Source organism: Balaenoptera borealis, assembly GCF_965194805.1.
Source record: "Balaenoptera borealis genome assembly, contig: HAP1_SCAFFOLD_1736, whole genome shotgun sequence".
NCBI classification, from domain to species: Eukaryota; Metazoa; Chordata; class Mammalia; order Artiodactyla; family Balaenopteridae; genus Balaenoptera; species Balaenoptera borealis.
Window position 1 is genome coordinate 9,282 of NW_028122507.1, and position 20,175 is coordinate 29,456.

Below are 20,175 nucleotides of genomic sequence, written 5' to 3' on the forward strand. Positions count from 1 at the left end.
CTACCTTAAAATAATATGTATGATCCCGAGTGCTTTGGTAATGACCCCAAATCATCATCATGAAGTTGGGATACTTCTTAAAACACTGCAAGTCTTACACACTGGCATATAGAATCTGTCAAGTCAGTTCTTTGGGTAATGATGGTAGATAGAAGTGGCCCAGAAGGACAGAAGACAGAAAATAGAGCAGAAACTATTTGTCCAGAGGTGACAATGGGTCATAGCCAAGGTTCAAGCATTACTAGGGAGGTGGTGAAAATAGTAATGGGCATAGAGTGTAATAAGTCAAGGATATCTAATGTAGTTTCCAATGAAAGTTTGTGAAAGACATATAACTAAAAAGATAATAGGCTGGGAGGTGAAATAGTACAAAACATTTGATATATTTTTTACAAGGATAAAAGAAGATAGAAATGAACATTAAAGAAGTAGGTCAAATAGAAAAACTGTAAGATGGTAATAACCTCACAATATGATGAGGCAACTTAGATTTATTTTGTTTAAATAAATTGGTAGTCTATATTTAGAGTAGTTTTAAGTTTAAAGAGAATTTGAGCAGAGTATAGAGTTCCCATACACCACCTCACATCTATTCCCCAAACCAAAGTTTCCCCTATTATTAACGTCTTGCATTAGTGTGGGGCATTTTTTACAAGTGATGAGCCAAAGTTCATACATTCCTATTAACTAATATCCATAGTTTACATTACAGTTTACTCTGTTGCATATCCTATGGGTTTTGATGAATGTATGACAAGCATTGACGATTACAGTATCATACAGAATAGTTTAAGTGCCCTACCTTTTCCAGGATGTCATATAGCTGAAATCATACAGTATGTATCCATTTCAGTTTGGCCTCTTTCATTTAGCAATATGTGTTTAGGGTTCCTCCATGTCTCTTCCATTTAGTACTCTTATAGCTCAAGCTGCCATAACATAATACTATAGGCTTGGTGACTTTAACAACTCACAGTTCTAGAGGCTTGGAAGTCTAAGATCACGGTGCTGGCCAATTCAGTGCCTGGTGAGGGCTCTCTTCCTGGCTTGCAGACAACTGTCTTTTCACTGTGTCCTCACGTGGTGGAGAGAGACAGAAAAAACTCTCTGGTCTCCTCTTATAGGGGCACTAATAGAGCCTAATCCTCATGACATCATTTAATCTAATTACCTGCCAAAGGCCTCATCTCCAAATACCATCACTTTGTTAGAGCTTGAATATATGAATTTTGGGGGGACAGAATTCAGTTGATAGCCTCATTCTTCTAACAGTATAAAATATGACGAATAAAGAAAGCTCATCATTAAATTATCTCTTTTCTAGAGTTTCTGTCCCCATGTAGTTATCAACTCCTGGGTAAGATAGCCTAGGAAAGCAAAATTTTAAAAAACACATGAACAAGTTTTTTTGAATCTCAAAATGATTTGAAGGCAAGAAACAGTGTTTGAGAGAAAATTGGGGAACCTTACTTGCATAAGAAAAGGTGATATTCCTGTTCGGAGTTGAATGCCATTTTGGAGCCAGTCAAGCCAGGCTGAGGAAGCACATTCTAAGCAGAAGCAATAAAATTGTGTGCAAAGAGCCAGGCTTGTTCTAGAAATTAAACAAGCCCCACTGTGAATGTGGAAGAGTGAATGAAGGGATGAGAAGCAGGATAGGTGAATGGAAACTAGGTTACAGAGGCCTATGAGTACAGATGGGCATATGCATGTAAGAACACTACTCATGGCAGGGAAAGAACCACCTGGATGTATCAGAAGGAACAAGTTCTTAACACTCACAAAGGGAAAAAAAAAAAAGAAAGCCTCGTCTTCCCAGCTAGAATGGAAAACTGTTTAATACATGAGTATTCAGAATAGTTTTCAATCCTGAAATGTGGGGAAAAACTTAACATGGTCTAAACATTACTTGGGTTCCACCTAAAAAGCTTAAAAGCAAGACTCAGAAGGATAAAATTATTTTTAAGTAATTTAACTGCATCCCAAAACAAAGTTCAAGAATATGTACAGAAACACTAAAATATTTAGCACCAGAAAAGGAAAATCTACAGTGACTGTCATCCAATAAAAAAATTACCAGGTATATCAAGAAGCAGGAATATAGAACCACAATGAAGGGAAAAAAAAACCTAATTAAAACTGACCCAGAAATAGAAAAATTAAAGCATTAGTAGACAACAAAACTAAAGTAGATATTATAATTATATTTCATATTTTCAAGAAGCTACAGGAGGGATTAGACATGTAAAGGAAGGTATTTTTAAAAAAGCAAATCAAAATTTTAGAGATTAAAACTAAAATAGCTGAGATTAAAAGTACATTGGGTAGAATTGACAGTAGATTAGACATTGCAGAAAAGAATTAGTTAACTGAACAAAAAGCAATATACATTATTCAAAATAAACACACAAAGAAAAGAAAAAAAACTTTAAAAAGATATGAATATCAAGAGAATGGGAAGTCAAGTCATAGATGGGGAGAAAAAATTTGTAAAAGAGAAATCAGATAAAGGATTGGTATGAAGATATACAAAGAACACTTACTGCTTACCACTAAAAAAAGAGGACAACCTAATTAAAAGTGGACAAAAAATCTAAACTGACACCTCAGTAAAGAAGATATAAAATATCAAATAGGCATATGAAAAGATGCTCAACACCTTATGTGTTTGGAGAACTGCAAATTAAAACAACAATGAGAAACCACTATGCAGCTATGAAGAGGACAAAAATTCAGAACACTGACAACACCAAATGCTGGTGAGGAAGCAGAGCAATAGGAACTCTCATGATTGCTGTAGGGAATGCAAAATGGTACAGACTCTTTGGAAGACAGTTTGGCAGTTTAATAAAAGAGTAAATATACATTTACCGTAAAATGCAGCAATCAAGCTCTTTGGTATATACCCCAAAGAGCTGAAAATTTACGTCCATACAAAAGCTTGCACATGAATGATTGTGGCAGCTTTGTTCATAATTGCCAAAAATTAGAGGCAACCAAGGTGCCCTTCCATAGATGGATGGATTAAAAACAAACAAACAAACAAACAAAAACCTGTTCCACATTCATACAATGGAATATTATTCAGCAATAAAAGGAAATAAACTACCCATGAAAAGACATGGAGGAATTTAAATGCATATTACTAGGTGAAATAAACCAATCTGAAAGGGCTACGTACTGTATAATTCTTAACTATATGATATTTTAGAAGGCAAAGCTATGGAGACCGTAAAAAGATCAGTGGTTGTTGGGGGTTTGGGAGGAGGAAGGGAAGAGTAGGTTGAATAGGTGGAACCCAGGGGATTCTTAGGTCAGTAAAAGTATTCTGTGTGATATTACAGTGGTGGATACATGTTGTATTAGTCAGAATTCTCCAAAGAAGCAGAACCTATAGAATACATGCATGTGTTTGTAACAGGGAATTAGCTCTTATGATAATGGAAGCTGAGAAATCCCACAGTCTGCCATCTGTAAGCTGGAGACCCCAGAAAGCTAGTGATATAATTCAATCCTAGTCCAATGGCCTGAGAACCAGGGGAGGTGGTGATATAAATTCCAGTCTGAGGTCAGGAGAAGATGAAATATCTCACCTCACACCATGAGGCAGGAAAAAGGGGCAAATTCTTCCTTCCCCCAGCTCTTGTTCTATTCAAGCCCACAACAGACTGGATGATGTCCACCCACACTGGGGGGGGGGGGCAATCAACTTTACTGAGTCCACCAATTTCAATGCTAATTTCACCTGGAAATTCCCTCACAAAATATACCCAGAAATAATTGTTAATCTGGGTCCCCCATAGCCAGTTAAGTTGACACATGAAACTAATCATCACAAGTCGACCCTGTGTCAACATGACACCCATATGCATCTCCTCAAATCTTACTTAATCCCCAAATAAGACAATAACAAGGTCTTAATTCCACTTAATATGATACAACAATTCTGAGTCCAATCAAAATACACTAACCCTATCCCCAGAAGAGGAGGTAAATCATTGTGATATAACTTAAAGTACTATAATGTAAAATTAAGAGTACTTACATATTATGATATAAAATCAATACAACTCATGTTACATAATAAGGGAATATGAGAGAGAAAAAACAAATACACACTTAACACAAATATATTCATAGCAAAAAAAAATGGTGTACTCATGACAATTACAGTCCTGGTTTCTGTAAGTGGTCAGTTATAGCTGGTCTTTGTAACTACTTTCTTCTACCCATTCTGTATTCTTTCTATCTTCAGCAAGCACCTCAGCAGATCGTGGTTCTTCCCTGGTGGGTGACCAAATCCTTCCTTCTTGAATAGTCTGGGTCATTAGTAGCCCTGCCTAGACTGGGTTGTTGTAGTTTTCCACTGAGCTTAATCAAAGAACATGGTAATACTAAGGGATGCCTTAAGCGATCTACTATATCCAGATACACTTTTCCTTACTTCCGTGTGGAAGAGTTGTCCGCAAGTAGTATCCTTGTATCAACAAACACTTTCCTTTCCTTCTTTGTCTGTTGATTCAGAGGCATGAGGAGCCCAAGGTAGCTGGGTGTTAGTCTTAACTCCCAGTTCTTTGGAATCTTTGCTGTGTCTCCTGGTAGAAGCATTTTCCCCTTTGGAACTCAGACCAGCAGAGCATAAGGTCACAGGAACAAAAAGCAAAAATTTGATAGTGGGTCACTAGGGATAATACTGAAGAGTTGAAAATAACTCTTCTCATTTTTGTCCCTTAAAATTCCTGGACCCGAGAATCCTGGCTATGGAAGAAAGAGGACCATATATTGGACTCCAATTCAGAGCATATACAACCCTCTGGAGAACCTTGCCCTGGGACAAGCAGAGGTATTGTCACATAGGCAGCCCTGTAACTGAGTCTTCAGAAGGCCATTCCACCATTCTATCCAGCCTGCTGCTTCAGGTAAGACTAGTGAATTCCAAGGGCCCATTGCCTCACTTCATCTGCTGTGAAATGTATTCCTTGATCTTGAGCAATGCTTGCAGAATCCCATGACAATGATAAGTCATTCTGTAAGATCATGGATGGTAGTTACGCAGAAGTGACGTATGCAGGAAAGGCAAATCTGTACCCAGAGCAAATGTCTATTCCAATAAGAACAAAATACTGCCCCTTGCACAATGAAAGCTGTCCAGTGTCATCAGTCTGCCACTGACTAGCTGGCTGATCACCCGGGGAATAACACCATACTGAGGGCCCACTGTTGGTCTCTGCTGCTGGTTGATTCTTTTTGATTGGGAATTCAGTAGTGGCTGTAGCCAGGTCAGCCTTGATGAGTGGAAGTCGATATTGCTGAGCCCATGTGTAACCTGCGTCCCTGTCACCATGGCCACTTTGTTGATGAGCCCGTTGGGCAATGACAGGGGTGGCTGGGGAAAGAGGCTGACTGGTCTCCACAGAACAGGTCATCCTATCTACTTGAGAATTAAAATCCTCCTCTGCTGAGATCACCCTTTGATGATGAGCATTCACATGAGACACAAATATCTTCATGATTTTCAACTATTCAGAGAAATCTGTTCACATACCTCTTCCCCAAATTTCTTTATGACCAACTTTCCAGTCATGCTTTTTTCAATTCCTGACCACCCAGCGTGTCTGACCATTTCTCCTTCCAAGTGTTTCTCCCTCAGCCAGGTGCATGGCCTCAAGTTCTGCCCACTGGGAGGATTTCTCTTCACCACTATCCTTCAGAGATGTCTCAGAGAGGGGCTGAGGGCAGTAGCTATCCACTTTTGGGTAGTGCCTGCATATTGTGCAGAACCATTTGTAAACCAGGCCTGCCTGAGTCTCCCTCCGTCAATTAATAGTAGGGAAGTCCCCTTGACGTCATAGGTGCAGGCTGGGAGAGAAAAGGTAGTGTAGCCGAAGTGAGGACTGTGGGCCTTTGAGCTCCTTCTTCATGGAACTTACTTGTGCCTTCAAGACCTGCTCTGGCCTGATCACATATATGCCACATCCATTTGACGATGGAGTGCTGCTGTGCATGGCCTCTGTTATGGCTTGGTGGTTAAGATTCCACTTAGTTCATGCTGGGCAGCTCAGGTCACATGGTGACTTGATGGCCCAAGGTTAAGTGTTCAGTCTCTACAAAGTTCAGTAGCAGACCTCTTGTTTCTCAAAAGGAGACTAGTTACCAAAATGATGGAAGGGCCTTGCTCCACAGTTCTTAAGGCCTGTGCTTTGATTCACCTATGAGGGCCTTCAAGAGGCTCCAGACAGCATCCTTATTTGCCACAGACACGTCAACACCATTGTGTCTTCTGGATCTTATGGCCCAAGTGGCAAAGCAGCTTGCACTGCAGCCTGGACCTGTTACACAGCCTTCTCTTGTTCTGGGTTCCAGCCTAAACTAGCAGCTTTTGGAGTCACTTCATTAAAAAGTCTGGAGTAGCACATCCAGATGAGGAATATGTTGCCTCCAAAACCCAAAGAAATCACTAAGAGCTGTGCCTGTGCTTTGGTTGTAGGAGGTGTCAGAGACGACAACTTATCCTTCACCTTAGAAGGGATATCTTGACATGGCTCATACCACTGGGCCCCTAGAAATCTCACTGATGTAGGAGGCCATGGCATTTTGTCTTATCTATTTTCTGTCCTCTGACACATAAATACCTTACCAACAAATCTAGAGTAGTTGCTACTGCTCGTTCACTAGATCCAACCAGCATAGTGTCAGCAGTGTAATAGACCAGTGTGATATCTTATGGAAGGGAGAGTCAGGTGTATTTTCTAGCAAACTAAATAATGGCATCAGGCTGGAAAGTTGATATACTCATGAGGTAGGACAGTGAAGGTGTATTACTGGCCTTGCCAGCTGAAAGCAATCTGCTTCTGGTGGGCCTAATGGACAGGGATGGATAAAAAGGCATTTTCCAGACCAAATCCATATACTTACATACCATTTACCAGGGTGAGTGTTAACTTTCTCAAGCAATGAAACCACATCTGCAACAACAGCTACAATTGGAGTCACCACCTGGTTAAGATTATGATAATCTACTGTCATTCTCAAGATCCATCTCTCTTCTGCACAGGCCAGATAGGATGTTGTAGGAATCACCACCCCTGCCTCCTTCAAGTCCTTGATGCTGGCCGTAAACTCTGCAGTCCCTCCATGAATGTGGTATTAAATTTTATGTATTGTTTTCCTAGGTAGAGGCAGTTCTCCTGGCTTTTACTTCATCTTTCCCATCATAATAACCCTCCCTCCACAGGTCAGGGAACAAATGTGGAGAATCTGCCAGCTGCTAAATATGTCTATACCAAGTATACATTCCAGAACTGGAGAAATAACCACATGATTGGTTTGGAGAACCATTGGGCCCATGGTGAGACAGAACTGAGCTAAAACTCCATTAGTCGCTTGACTTCCATAACCTCTACTCTGACTTTTGGGCCCCTGCAATGTTTTAGGTCTCTTGGAATTTGTATCATTTCAAAGCCAGAGTCCGTTGTTCCCCAAAAGGTCTAATAATTTCCTTTTCCCCAATGCAGAGTTACTCTGGTAAAATGCCAAACATCATTCTGGGGAAGACTGGGGCAAGAATTGACAGTATCAACTTTCAGAGTGCCCTGGGGTCCTTCCTCAATGGGGCCCAGCCTCTCCTTCATTCCAGGGGTTCGGGATCCATAAACTGGCTCATGTCTAGGAATGTATTGAAGGGATGTGACTCTCTGTTTTTATGATTTAGGTTCGACTTTTATTCACTTGACCTAGAACTTTTCTGCTTATACAGAGAAGTACAAATTTAGTAGGCTTCCTATCTATTTCACTTCTAGGAACACCATGATCAATTAATCAACACCGTAAGTCAGCATGAGTCAGACTATTCTGATTGCTGCTTTGACTCTGCTGTACATTAAGGCAACCATGTCCACTTTGCCTTCAGTGGTTGAATATTGTCACTTGGCCCCTACCACCTCAGGATTCAATTACCCTCTTTGCATTTAGGTTTCCCAATGCAGTGACTGCATTTCCCACTGTGAGGTCTGATCTACAGAGAAAGCAACCATAGAGTATTCAAGGTGTCAACTGAAAAAAAATGCGCAACTTAAAAGTTGAAAATTATGTTGCATTTGGAACCTAACTGACGACTTAAGCCTGGGATACAGCCTCTCAGATAGCTCTGGGGACAGTTCCAAAGAGAAACAGAATATATAGGAGTTTTGCCAAAAAAACCCAAGTAATCAAACATCAAAACTTTCCTGCTAATTAAAGGAAAACCAGACATCTCAAGTTAACGATTTTAACACTTTTCTATGTATGGGAAGATGTAAGAATCTGGGCTTAATACAATTATTCCTTTGATATGCACCTAAACTATCTAGGGCCAGTATCCTGTTTTTCTACATCTTAAATCCCCTCAGGGTGCACTATCAGGGGTGGCTGCAGTGGCTGGTGGCTTGGTGGCTGCAACATCCTTTGTTTACTGGTATGGCAGGTGACATTCTTTGTCCACAAAGGATATTGGGGATCCTCTCATAGATTTATTCCTCACACTATTGATGGAAGGTAAAACTTCTGGAACCCCCCAGTCAGGTGAGCAGGTTTTAAGTGACAAATCTACTCTAACATTCCTCTATCCCTAAGCCTCTGAAGTTCTTCTCTAGCTTAAACTGAGGCAAGTCCAGCATTTCCAGGGTACTCATGGGGGGCCACCTTTTGGCCTATGTTTCAGCCAACCAACCAACAAAACTGCTAGAGCCCTTTCTAATTCCTCAAGCTGCAACAGTAAATGCAGAAGCCCTATTTAGTGAGCCCATACATTCAGCCTCATTCAACCTTATAAGGAATTCCTTCTTCCATTTTCCCACACCTTTAGTACTTATTCCCACACATTTCCCAAGATTTTGTCTGTGTAACTTAGAAAATGGAAGTCATTATTTTGGAATGTAATGCACTTCCTCATGAGTCACAGATTGTATCCCACCTTTAGGGACCTTCTGAGCTTGAGTCTAGTTAAAGGTCCAGAAGTAAGGTGGGGTGGTAGGGGTGGGTCCTGAGGAGACTAATAATTATGTTACATGACAATTGCGTCAGGGGAGGCTATGACCCTTTCCTCAGGCAATGCAGGGTTAATCCTCTCAGAAGGAGATGGAAAGGCTGATACCCTGTATGTAGAGAGGCCGCTTCCACTGGGGTTGAGGAAGCCATCTCTGCTGGGGCTGGGGAGGCCAATACCACTGGTGATAAAAGATTCATCACAGTTTAGGGGCTCAATATCCCCAGCTTCATCAGGATCTTCCCACGGGTCCCCATCCCAACTTCTAAGATCCAGTTCTTTCCCAATCAATGCCCTCACATTGATTCAACAGTAGATGCCCTTCAAAACTGGGAGTTCAACTTGCATTGTAATTCAACCAGTCGCACGATGAGGTTCTGTGCTTGATTTCCAGCCCTGTAGCTACAGGAGACAGTGGTCTCCTTCAGGGCACATGGTCATTTATGTGGCACTTGAGCTGGGAGTTCAAATCACCAAGTTCATCCTTTTCTTTCAGTGACATAAGAAGCAACAGAACAACATAATTATATACACTGGTTTTCCAAAAATGTTCAAAAGTATCATATACGTTCATCCCAGAGAAATTAAATTTTATGTCCATGCAAATATCTCTACATGATTGTTTCTAGCAGCTTTGTTTGTAATAGTCCCAAACTAGAAACAATAAAAATGTTCTAGAATAAGTGAATGATTAAACAAACCGTGGTACATTAATACTATGAAACACTACTTAACAGTAAAAAGGATTAACTGCTGATACATGCAAGTACTTGGATGGATCTCAAAAAACATGCTGGGTGAAAAAAGCCAACATTTGAGGTTGGTGTTTGAAGGTCACATATTATATGAATACATTTATATAGCATTCTCAAGATGACAAAGAAGGAGACAGATAAGTGGTTGCCAAGTTTTAGGGATGGTGCATGGGGGGCCAGGGTGGGAGGAAGGTAAGTGTGACTATATATCGGGGTAACAGGAGGGAGATCTTTGTGGTGATGGAACAGTTATGTATCTTGATCTTGGTGGTGGCAACACATGTGATAATATGGCACACATATACCTTGTAGCAATGTCAATTTCCCAGCTTTGATAGTATCCTATTGTTACATAAAATGTAACCAATTAGGAAAACCGGATGAAGATTACTTGGGGCTTTACTGTCCTATTTTTGCAACTTCCTGTCAGTTTATAATTATTTCAGAAGAAATCATTAAAAAAAGTAATGTGTTCAAATAAGAAAAAGTCTATGTAGAAGTGTTTTTTTGAGGGTGCTAAACTCTTCAAGACAACTTCAACTTTCAGGCAGTCATTTTATCATTTGTAACATAATAAGAGAAGCAAAAATTGTATTAGGGACTATATCTTGGGGAAAATTTCATGTAATTTTTGACACACTGTATTAGAAACATTCGTTTCTGCTGAATAATATTTGCTAACTTTTGAGTTAGGTTAACCACAGGTAGATAAGTCTAGTAACCAATGAATAACATTAACAGAAAGGCAGTCTCTTAAGATACGTGATATCATGCTCTATGGATTTTTTCATTAATTTAGACAATTTTGTAGAGCTCCGATGTCAAGGTAAGTGACAAGTCCAAAGCTGCTGAAACCTAATGAGAATTACAAGAGGTTACATGGTAAATTGTGGCCAACCGATTCCAGCGGTCCCCAACTTTTTTGGCACCAGGGACCAGTTTCGTGGAAGACAGTTTTTTCCACGGAAGCAGGGGGGATGGTTTAGGCAGTAATGTGAGCTACAGTAGCGGGCGTGATTCAGGTGGTAATGCAAGCAGAGTGGAGCAACAGATGAAGCTTCTCTCTCTCTCTCTCACCCACTGTTCACCTCCTGCTGTGCCCCCTGGTTCCTAACAGGCCTCGCACAGTGGGTTGGGGACCCCTGGATTAAGCGATGAAAATAAAGAGTTACAGAGCTGGTATAGAATTTAAAGACTTCACAGTGACATATTGTTTGAGAGACTCTGAAGTGATTTCGTGGTGTTTCCAAGTTTGCTGGGGACTGGGGACCAGGCCCAACCCAGACTATTTGGCCCCTGTACCGTGATCTTCCCTGAGAGCCAGGCTCTGTTGCTTTCCTGCACACTCCCCGCTCTTTCCTCACAAGTTGTCTTCGTTGCACGGTGCAGCTTTAGCCAGATTTCAGGGCACAGAGAGCCTGCCTTGAACTGAGAGCATCTCTCCCACACATGCGCTTGAGGGCAGCCTGGGCTCTGCTCAGCTCTGAAGAGTCAGTCTTCAATGAACCCTATTACAGTTAAGGAGCTTCTCTGTAGCTTAAAATACTTGAGAAAGAGGAAAGAAAACTATTTTAGAAAGTATCTAATTGGAGCTATCCCAATCATATTTTTCATCAGTTACTTTTGTGATTCCAGGCTTTTATAAGTGCAATGATTCTGACACATTTTTAGGGAGAAAAGAGAGTGTTCTTTCCTACTTTAGTTATACTCTTTCAGTCACTGTAGTTTCATATTATTGAATGTACAAGACCAAAAACATCCACATATTCATATTCGCATTTGGAAAGGTGTGCTTTAAAAATGTTTTTTAAATGCATTCTCACTATCAAAGTCACAAGAATACCTTCTGCAATAGGGAGGAAAAGGTGACTGTTATTTCTCTGTAAAATCAAATATGATACAGACCAAGTGGTAGGCATTCAATGAACGTGGCACCCGAGACCATGTGTGGTGGTGATAAAGCCCTGGGATAGGAGTGCTGGCCAGGTCCTTGGTCTCTGGGTGAGTTCTCTTCATCTGTTCCATTAGAGGACTGATCCAGAGTCCTTTCAGCTTACGCATTCAATGATTCTGTCCCACTAGTTCTTAGGCAAAATAAAACAGAACAAAACAAAACAAAATCAATAAAAACCACTTAAAAAGTAAATGAGAAAACTCTGCCTGACCTAATGTGAAGGAGTCATTTACTGTTCCCTATTTTGAATGGTATCCTTGTAATACCTATAAGTGGTTATCTATCTGGGTATTAAAATGTTTTCATAAGGACCTGCTGTACAGCACAGGGAAAACACTCAATATTTTGTAATAACCTATATGGGAAAAAATCTGCAAAAGAATATATATATGTATATGTGCATATATATATATATGTATGTATAACTGAATCACTTTGCTGTACACCTAAAACTAACACAACATTGTAAATCAACTATACTTCAATAAAATAAATAAATAAATTTTTAAAATTGTGTTTTCATGAGTAGATGCTCCATGAGCGAGCTGCTGGCAGGGGAAAATGCAGTGTGCTGCATCCGTATGCTTTTTCTGTGCCAAGTATTATTTGAGGAAGGAAAAAAACCTGCAACAATTCTGCTTTTGCAACATGACTTGAATCACCAGAATGTCTAGAATTCCTGTGTTCTCAAGGTGCTATCTTTCAGTTAGCATGGAATTAAGGAGATGAGGGGAATGGAAGTCTAAAATTCAGTCCTTAACTGTGAAATGCTTATTAATGGAGGTACATAAAGCTTAATATATTGGAAAGTGTGTGGACTCGGTCATTTAGTAAAAAATATTTGGGGCTTACTATGTGACAGGCACCGTGTGACTTGCGGTGGATGTGTAAGGCTTGGATGGTGTTCCCAGGAAGCTCAATATTTAGTGTGGCATCTTCACTCTAGTTCTGCCAATAATTAACCATGTGAGCACTTTGGAGGCTGTTTCATCGGCACTAAAAAGGAAAATGACAGCACAGGGCCTGAGTCTCTCAGGGGTCCCTGTTTGCTTCTATGAACCTGCTGAGAGTAAGGAATGTATTCATGTGTCAATTGGAGGATAAACTGTTACGTTCTCTTCTTCTTTTGATGTATGTACATATGTATGTATGTGTTTATTATTTATTGATTTAACTGAAGCTTAGGATTCTTTTTTTAATTTGGTTCTTCAATTATACTCTAAATAGAATTTGTTTACAATAGGCTGTTCCTTGACAGCTTTCTTCTGGGAAGACATGAAAATACAACAATTAGGTGTATCAACTCATTCAGAATGACAATGAATGAAGGGAGCAGATTCCCCTTCTTGGTGCCCCTGGCAGCCAGTGTGAGGGCCTGAACCTTGGGCTCGGCCACTGGGATCCTGCAACCCAAGACTGAGAGTCGTGAAACAAGTGGGGAAAAGATTAAGAAGCAGTCAGATTTTATTGTTGTGATTGCAGTTGTGGAGTTCTTGGGGGAGGGGGGCACCACAGCAGGCAGGAGCAATGGCCTGTCCAGCTATATGGATGGGTCCAGGGCAGCTGAGCTAGAGCTCTTCAGTGGCAGAAGCAGTACCCTGGGTCACATCTTTCTTTTTTCTTTTTTTTTTTTTTTTGATTGGTATCATTTATTTTTGTTAATTAATTTTTATTGGAGTATAATTGATTTACAACGTTGTGTTACTTTCTGCTGTACAGCAAACTGAATCAGTCATACATATACATGTATTCACTCTTTTTTAGATTCTATTCCCATATAGGTCATTACAGAGTATTGAGTAGAGTTCCCTGTGCTATACTGTAAGTTCTTATTGGTTATCTATTTTATATATGGTAGTGTGTATATATACATCTTGACCATTTCTATGACACATTGTTTTATAGGACCTGACTATACTTCTGAACTAGTGACCACTTCCACTTTCACTTGTGAACCATTTAATGACCTGCTTACAAACCCTTTTCTTCCTGTCACTAAGTTGCAACTCTGATTACTTAGAGATGGTCAGACCCATAGGAGGGATGCGTCCACCAGCTGGCACAACAGTGGCTCCACTGAATTAAAGCTGATGCTGCCCCTGGCATCCTGGGCTCTGCTGATCACTAGGCAAGCTGGGAAAAAAGTGTTACGAGATGGGTGGGAGAAATCCTTTCTGATGATCAAAGGGATCTTGTGTCCTGCCTCCCTACATCTATAGCTTATGAAAATTCAAGAGGCAACAACACCACATTGGCTGGGCTGTGAAGGTCTCAGTTCCTTCAGAAATGAAGGTCTGGATCATGTCACCAAGTGAAGACACCAATGAGCCTGGTGCTGGCTGAGAACAAGGTGACCATGGAGCAGAGAATGGCTGAGGGACGTCACAGTATCACGAATGATGCAGAAGCACATGCCTACACATGTTTCCTTCCATGCTCCATAACTCATTTTCCTCCCCCATCCCTTTCCCTTGTCAGACCATTTTATATAGACCACTATAGTGATGGTTACATTCACCATTACTCTGTGGGTTTCTGATGATGTAGATGTGCCTGTGACCATCTTAGAGGAGGATTAGACAACATCCAGAGACCCTAGGATTGGGGCTGGATGCAGAGACTTGAGGTCTTCTGCCTTTGGTGAGTGGGTGGTACCCTTCCTTATCTGAAAGAGAATTGTGTTCAGCAAGACTTACAATTTCTGGAATTTGAAGTGTGTATGTTACTGACCAGGGTTCTTGGCCTCCTTAATCAATAGAAATTGATCAGAGACCAGACAAGAAATTCAGGCAAAGCTTTATTGGGACCCCTGCTGCAGCAGGGGGAGCGAGAACAAGCAACAGGTTCCCTTGCTCGCTTCCTGGGGGTGGGGGTGGGGGCAGCTGGTTCCTTATATGGGGGGGAGGTAGTGGTGTGTCCCGGGGTTGGGCCGGAGGGGTGGCTTAGGTGGTCTGCCCACCCCTTTGGTGGTGCTGAGTGCAGGGGGCATGCGCAGAACCCAGCCTTTGCTCCCGACCCCCGTTTTTGCTTCTAGCTCTTCAGAAGTGGCAGTTGGGCTTTTTTGGTCTTTCTGTATCTTTTGTCCAATATTTGCCCCAACTGTGCATGCACGCAGTTATTTTTAGTCCCTTATAGTTTCTTTGCATTTTGTTGCTCTAAGAGACATTTGTCCAGGTGCAAGCACTGCAGCACTGCAGCAAAGGCTCCCAGGTCCCAGCCTGTTTCATGTACATGAATAGATGTAAATCTGGGAAACTGTGCTTGTTATTTTTCGACTGTCCAGCACCCACCCACCCCTGACTCTGCGGAATTAACCCAGATGTGATTTCCTATTGAGAGGCAGCATGTTTCCTGCTACTGTGGAAACCACTTCACCTGCAGATGAGAGTGGGGCTGTGACCTGCACTCTGTGTTAAGCAGGTTGTTGTTCTTTTCTTCCACCCTTTTTCTTCTCCTTCTCCTTCTTCTTCTTCTTCTTATTATTATTATTTTGGGATAAGAACACAACGTAAGATCTATCCCCTTAGCAAATTTTTAAGAGCACGTACAGTGTTACTAACCAGAGGCACTATTCTGTACAGAAGATCTCTAGGACTTATTCATCTTGCATAACTGGAACTTTGTTCCCTTTAACTAACACCTTCTCTTTTCCCCCTCCCCTCAGCCCCTGCCAACCACCATTCTACTCTGTGCTTCTGTGATTTGACGATTTTAGATTCCTCACGTAAGTGGTATCATGTAGTATTTGTCCTTCTGTGTCTGACTTACTTCACTTAGCATAATTTTTCCACATTCATTCATGTTGTCACAAATGGCAGGATTTCCTTCTTTTTTAACACTGAATAATAGTCCATTATATATATCTCACATATCTTTTATCCATTCGTCTGTTGATGGACATTTAGGTTGCTTCCACATCTTGGCTATTGTGAATAATATTGTTGCAGTGAATGTAGGAGTGCAGAAATCTTAATGAGATCCTGATTTCAATTCCATTAACTATATACCCAGAAGTAGGGGAGGTTCCTCAAAAAAAACTAAAAATAAGAGGATTGTTAGCTCTTGGTTGGTCCTGAACAGGCAAAAATAAAGGGGGCAGCAGGGTCCAACCAAAAGGCAAATATGGTCCTGCCCCCTCACCCACTCCCACCCTTGATCCAGGGGTATTTGGTTTCTGCTTATTTCCCAAGTCCAGTCCTTCAGCCTCTTATTGATTCTGTGAGCCCATAAGATGCTTTAATAAATTCTCCGTTTCTTAAGAAAAATTGTCCAATAATGCTGCTCCCAACAAAGAATTATGCTACTCCTTACTGTCAAAAGGAATTTTAGCATTTATAATTCAGAGTTTACTGAATTGCAGTATAGTGCAGGCCTTGTAGTTTCATTACGAAGGAAATCCTGGTTTACTCCATTAAAAATCTGTGACCTAAAATAGAAGTTGAGTCAGATTTTTATTGACTCAAGCAACAAAGAAGAGCTCTGTTCTTGTGGAGTTTTGATAAATGCCTTAAGAAACTTAAGGATATCAAAGTGATTTAGAGAATTTCAATAACCTTCCCAAAACATGTTCATACATGCTATCCTTATTCTAAATTGAGAAATGTGTAATGCAGTTGTATTATTTTGTGTGTTGATATTAATAATACATAGAGGTTTTTCTTTACTTTCTGATCATGAAACTCCACCCCTAGGGAATTCTGGCCTTTCCATGAAAACAAAATTCTCCATAAAAAGCTGTGGGGTGGGACCCTGGGATCCCACTCCAGCAGATGCCTTTATTTGATTTGATTACTTGTGTTGTTCTTCATCCCATTAGTTCCTTGCAGTAAAAATTTCAAATGTTGCTTGTGAGACTGAAATGCCAATTAGTTGAATCAGATGAGAATCTGGGTCGATGATGAGTCCTTATACCCTTCCCACCTCCTAGGGTGTGAAATAGGCAGTTATGCCACATGGTATTTCCATATAAACTCTATCAAAACATAAGCTTATAAGTAATGACAAAAACTGAGACAATGACTTAGCTCTATAAAATATATTTTGAGATAGAAAGATATATGTGTAAGTCCAGCTGTAAATTCAGGCTCAATTCTGAAAGATGATTATTATTCAGACCCTGAAAGAGTTTTTTGTTTTAATTTATTTTCTTGAAGTATAGTTGACTTTACAATGTTGTGTTAATTTCTGCTATACAGCACAGTAATCCAGTTATATATATATATACACATATATATGTGTGTATATATATATATACACACATATATATATGCATATATGTATATATATATATACACACATATATATATATATATATATATATGCATTCTTTCTCATATTCCTTTCCATTACAGTTTATCACAGGATACTGAATATAGTTCCCTGTGCTATATGGTAGCACTTTGTTGTTTATCCATCCTATATATACTAGTTTGCATCTGCTAATCCCAAACTCCCAGTACTTCCCCCCACCCCCCCACATGGCAACCACAGGTCTGTTCTCTACAGACCTTGAAAGTGTTTTGAATATTTTGGATTAGATAAACAGGAAAACAAACATTCCATATTCTATCAAGAAGGATGAGAAAAAGGAATCAGGTAGATGTGTTCCAAATTTTGAAATTTTAACTTCAACTAAATATGAATGTATATCCTGTGCTTCCCCTCAAACAGATTTACATTTAATTGAGAGTAGGAGGAAAAATTCTGTTCTGAAAGAGACAGAGACTCTTTATGGGAATCGAGACGATTACTTCTGAGGGTGGGAACAGTAATAATAATAGTTGAATCTATAAAGATCCTGCTATGGCCAGACATTGTACCAAGTCTTTCACATGTGTTAATTCATTTAATCCTCACAGCACCTCTGTGAATCTGACATATTATTATCCCCATTTTACAGATGAGGGAGCTGAAGCACAGACAGGTAAATGACTTGCCCAAGTTCCACAGCTTCTGTGAAAAGCTAATTTTCAAAGTAAACATTTTAGTGCTATTTGACTTTTTAAACTATGTGCCTCTATTAATTTTGTGACTAAAATTTAAAAATTCCAATTGAATAGAGATTTTTTGCTTCCATTATATTTTTTTCTGGAAAAAGTATTATTAAGTTTGCCCCCAAATACCACTGAATTATAAAGTTGCTTTTTACAGTTATACATCCAAAACTTAATGCAAAATTGAGATCTAAAGATAATAGGCAATATTTTATATTGGTGTTTGTAATATCAGGGCACAAACTTTTAGAAGTGACTTTGTTAGCCAGCCCTCCTGTAACTAAATCTATTTGGAAATCTCAGCCTATTATCTTAAGGTGTCTTTAAAATGAATTATCAGAGTGGCTGGGCACATCTGTACTTAAAACACTATTTGTCTAATTGCTTCTACTTAAGTAAACATTACATATTACTAGAGATTTCAAATTGATTTTAAATTAAATAAGATCTAGTAAAACAAAGAGCAACATAAACTGTTTTAACTTGCCCCTTGCTTTTGTTGTTTTGTTTTGTTTTTTTCTTCTTTTCAAAGAGTTTCTTACCAATTTCTTCAAAGGAAATCAGGAAACTCTACATGTTTAGATAAAGTTCTATCTATATCATAAGACCCAGGACTTCAGATGAAAAAGGTTTTATAGATAATCCTCCTCCTCTTGAAATATTTATAATAATTCAGGACATACCTTCTGGTCAATCATATCATCTAGATAAATACTATTTTTAGTTTGTATTACTTATACAGTACCTATGGAGTATTACATAATGCAGTGTAGTCCAATTTATATATGAAATACAAATTTAAATAACAGAATTTGGTGTATAGTGCACCTTTATTTCTTTTAAATATAGACATATTTTAAGAGGTGAGCTTTATTAACTTTACATGGACATATCTTTTTGGAAGTGGAGTATTAAGTTTGAATAGAATAAAGGTTTACAAATGGATATTGGCTAATATATGCATTTATATATATACATATGTTATAGAAATAATTTTGTTTTATTCTCTAAAACATCACATACATGTTTTCACCCTGGGAATCGTTCCTATGTAAGTCAGTGCCTTAAAATATATATGCTAATAAACAATATTCAATGTGCTACAAAAAGAATTTAGTTAAATTTTTAAATGAACTTACCTTCTAGTTACCTCATTTCAATATTTATAGATTATAGGAATGAAGTACAGGAAACTGAATTTTACCTTATAGGGAACTTGCATTCAGGAGCACCATCAATTTTAGCCTGCAATGATTGTGCAAATATGTCTAAGAAAAGAAGCATGCACTTAGATGCAGAAATTCTTCCATCTTACAGCTTACAGTGTTTAAGAAGTTGATCTATATGCATATATAATAAGAAAGCTTTTAAAAATATGCTTTTGAAATTCAGTTGTTTATACAAATATTTTTAGGACAGTAAGTTTGAAGAATATGACAAGAATTTAGAGCACCAAAGTGTTTTGTTTTGTTTTTTAATTGCCAGGTGGTTAAACATCTTTGTCATAAAGCTACAGTAAAGGCACTCATGTGAAATGTACATGTGTGAGGTGTAAGAAGGGATCTCCTCTCTTGGTTACACTATTGCCAATAGCTATTTCAGTCTCGTGAATTCAAACATACTTGGTGGATGCTCCAAGCTTAGAGTCCAAAATCATCCACATGTTTTTGATTGAAATCTCCCAAGATCTTAGATAATACTAAAACAAGGGTGGGAAGATGTTATATGGAGAATAAATGGAGCACAAGTACAATGAAATGTGATTTTTCACTTGATGAAACAGAGGTGAATTAGAAACTATAGAAGAGAGTGTACAAAATACCCCAAATAACAGCGATCTAAAGTCCCTATTAAAAGCTAGCTTTTCATAGGATATTTTAAAAGAATCAAAAGAAATCATTTTTTTTGGTTTTAGTTATTCAGCAGTTTTTTTTTTTTTTTTTTTTTTTGTTCCTCTGTATGTGTGGTGTCTTTTATTTTCTGGATATTTTAAAGATTTTCTCCTTATCTTTACTCATCAGTAATCTGAGTATGATGTGCCCAGGCTTGGTTTTCTTTGTATTGATATTTATCATGTTTGGGGTTTTTTTTTTTTTTTTTTAAATTAATTAATTAATTAATTAATTTTTGGCTGTGTTGGTTCTTCGTTTCTGTGCGAGGGCTTACTGTAGTTGCGGCGAGCCAGGGCCCCTCTTCATCGCAGTGCGCGGGCCTCTCATTATCGGGGCCTCTCTTGTTGCGGAGCACAGGCTCCAGACGCGCAGGCTCAGTAATTGTGGCTCACGGGCCTAGTTGCTCCGCGGCATGTGGGATCTTCCCAGACCAGGGCTCGAACCCATATTCCCTGCATTAGCAGGCAGGATGTAAACCACTGTGCCACCAGGGAAGCCCCCGAGTTCTTCAGGTTTTTTATAAGATAGCCTCAATTTAAAATAATTACACTCATTAGTT

General features: G+C 39.3%; 1 long non-coding RNA gene across 2 annotated transcripts in view; it reads left to right on the forward strand.

Annotated features, from left to right (window-relative positions):
* Window positions 1-1,571: 1,571 nt before the first annotated feature.
* Window positions 1,572-20,175, forward strand: part of LOC309622179 — a 66,286-nt gene continuing 47,682 nt past the window's right edge. For both annotated transcript variants that reach the window (XR_014240572.1, XR_014240573.1), the window contains exon 1: window positions 1,572-4,919. This is a non-coding gene — a long non-coding RNA (uncharacterized lncRNA). The remainder of the gene's footprint in view (window positions 4,920-20,175) is intronic.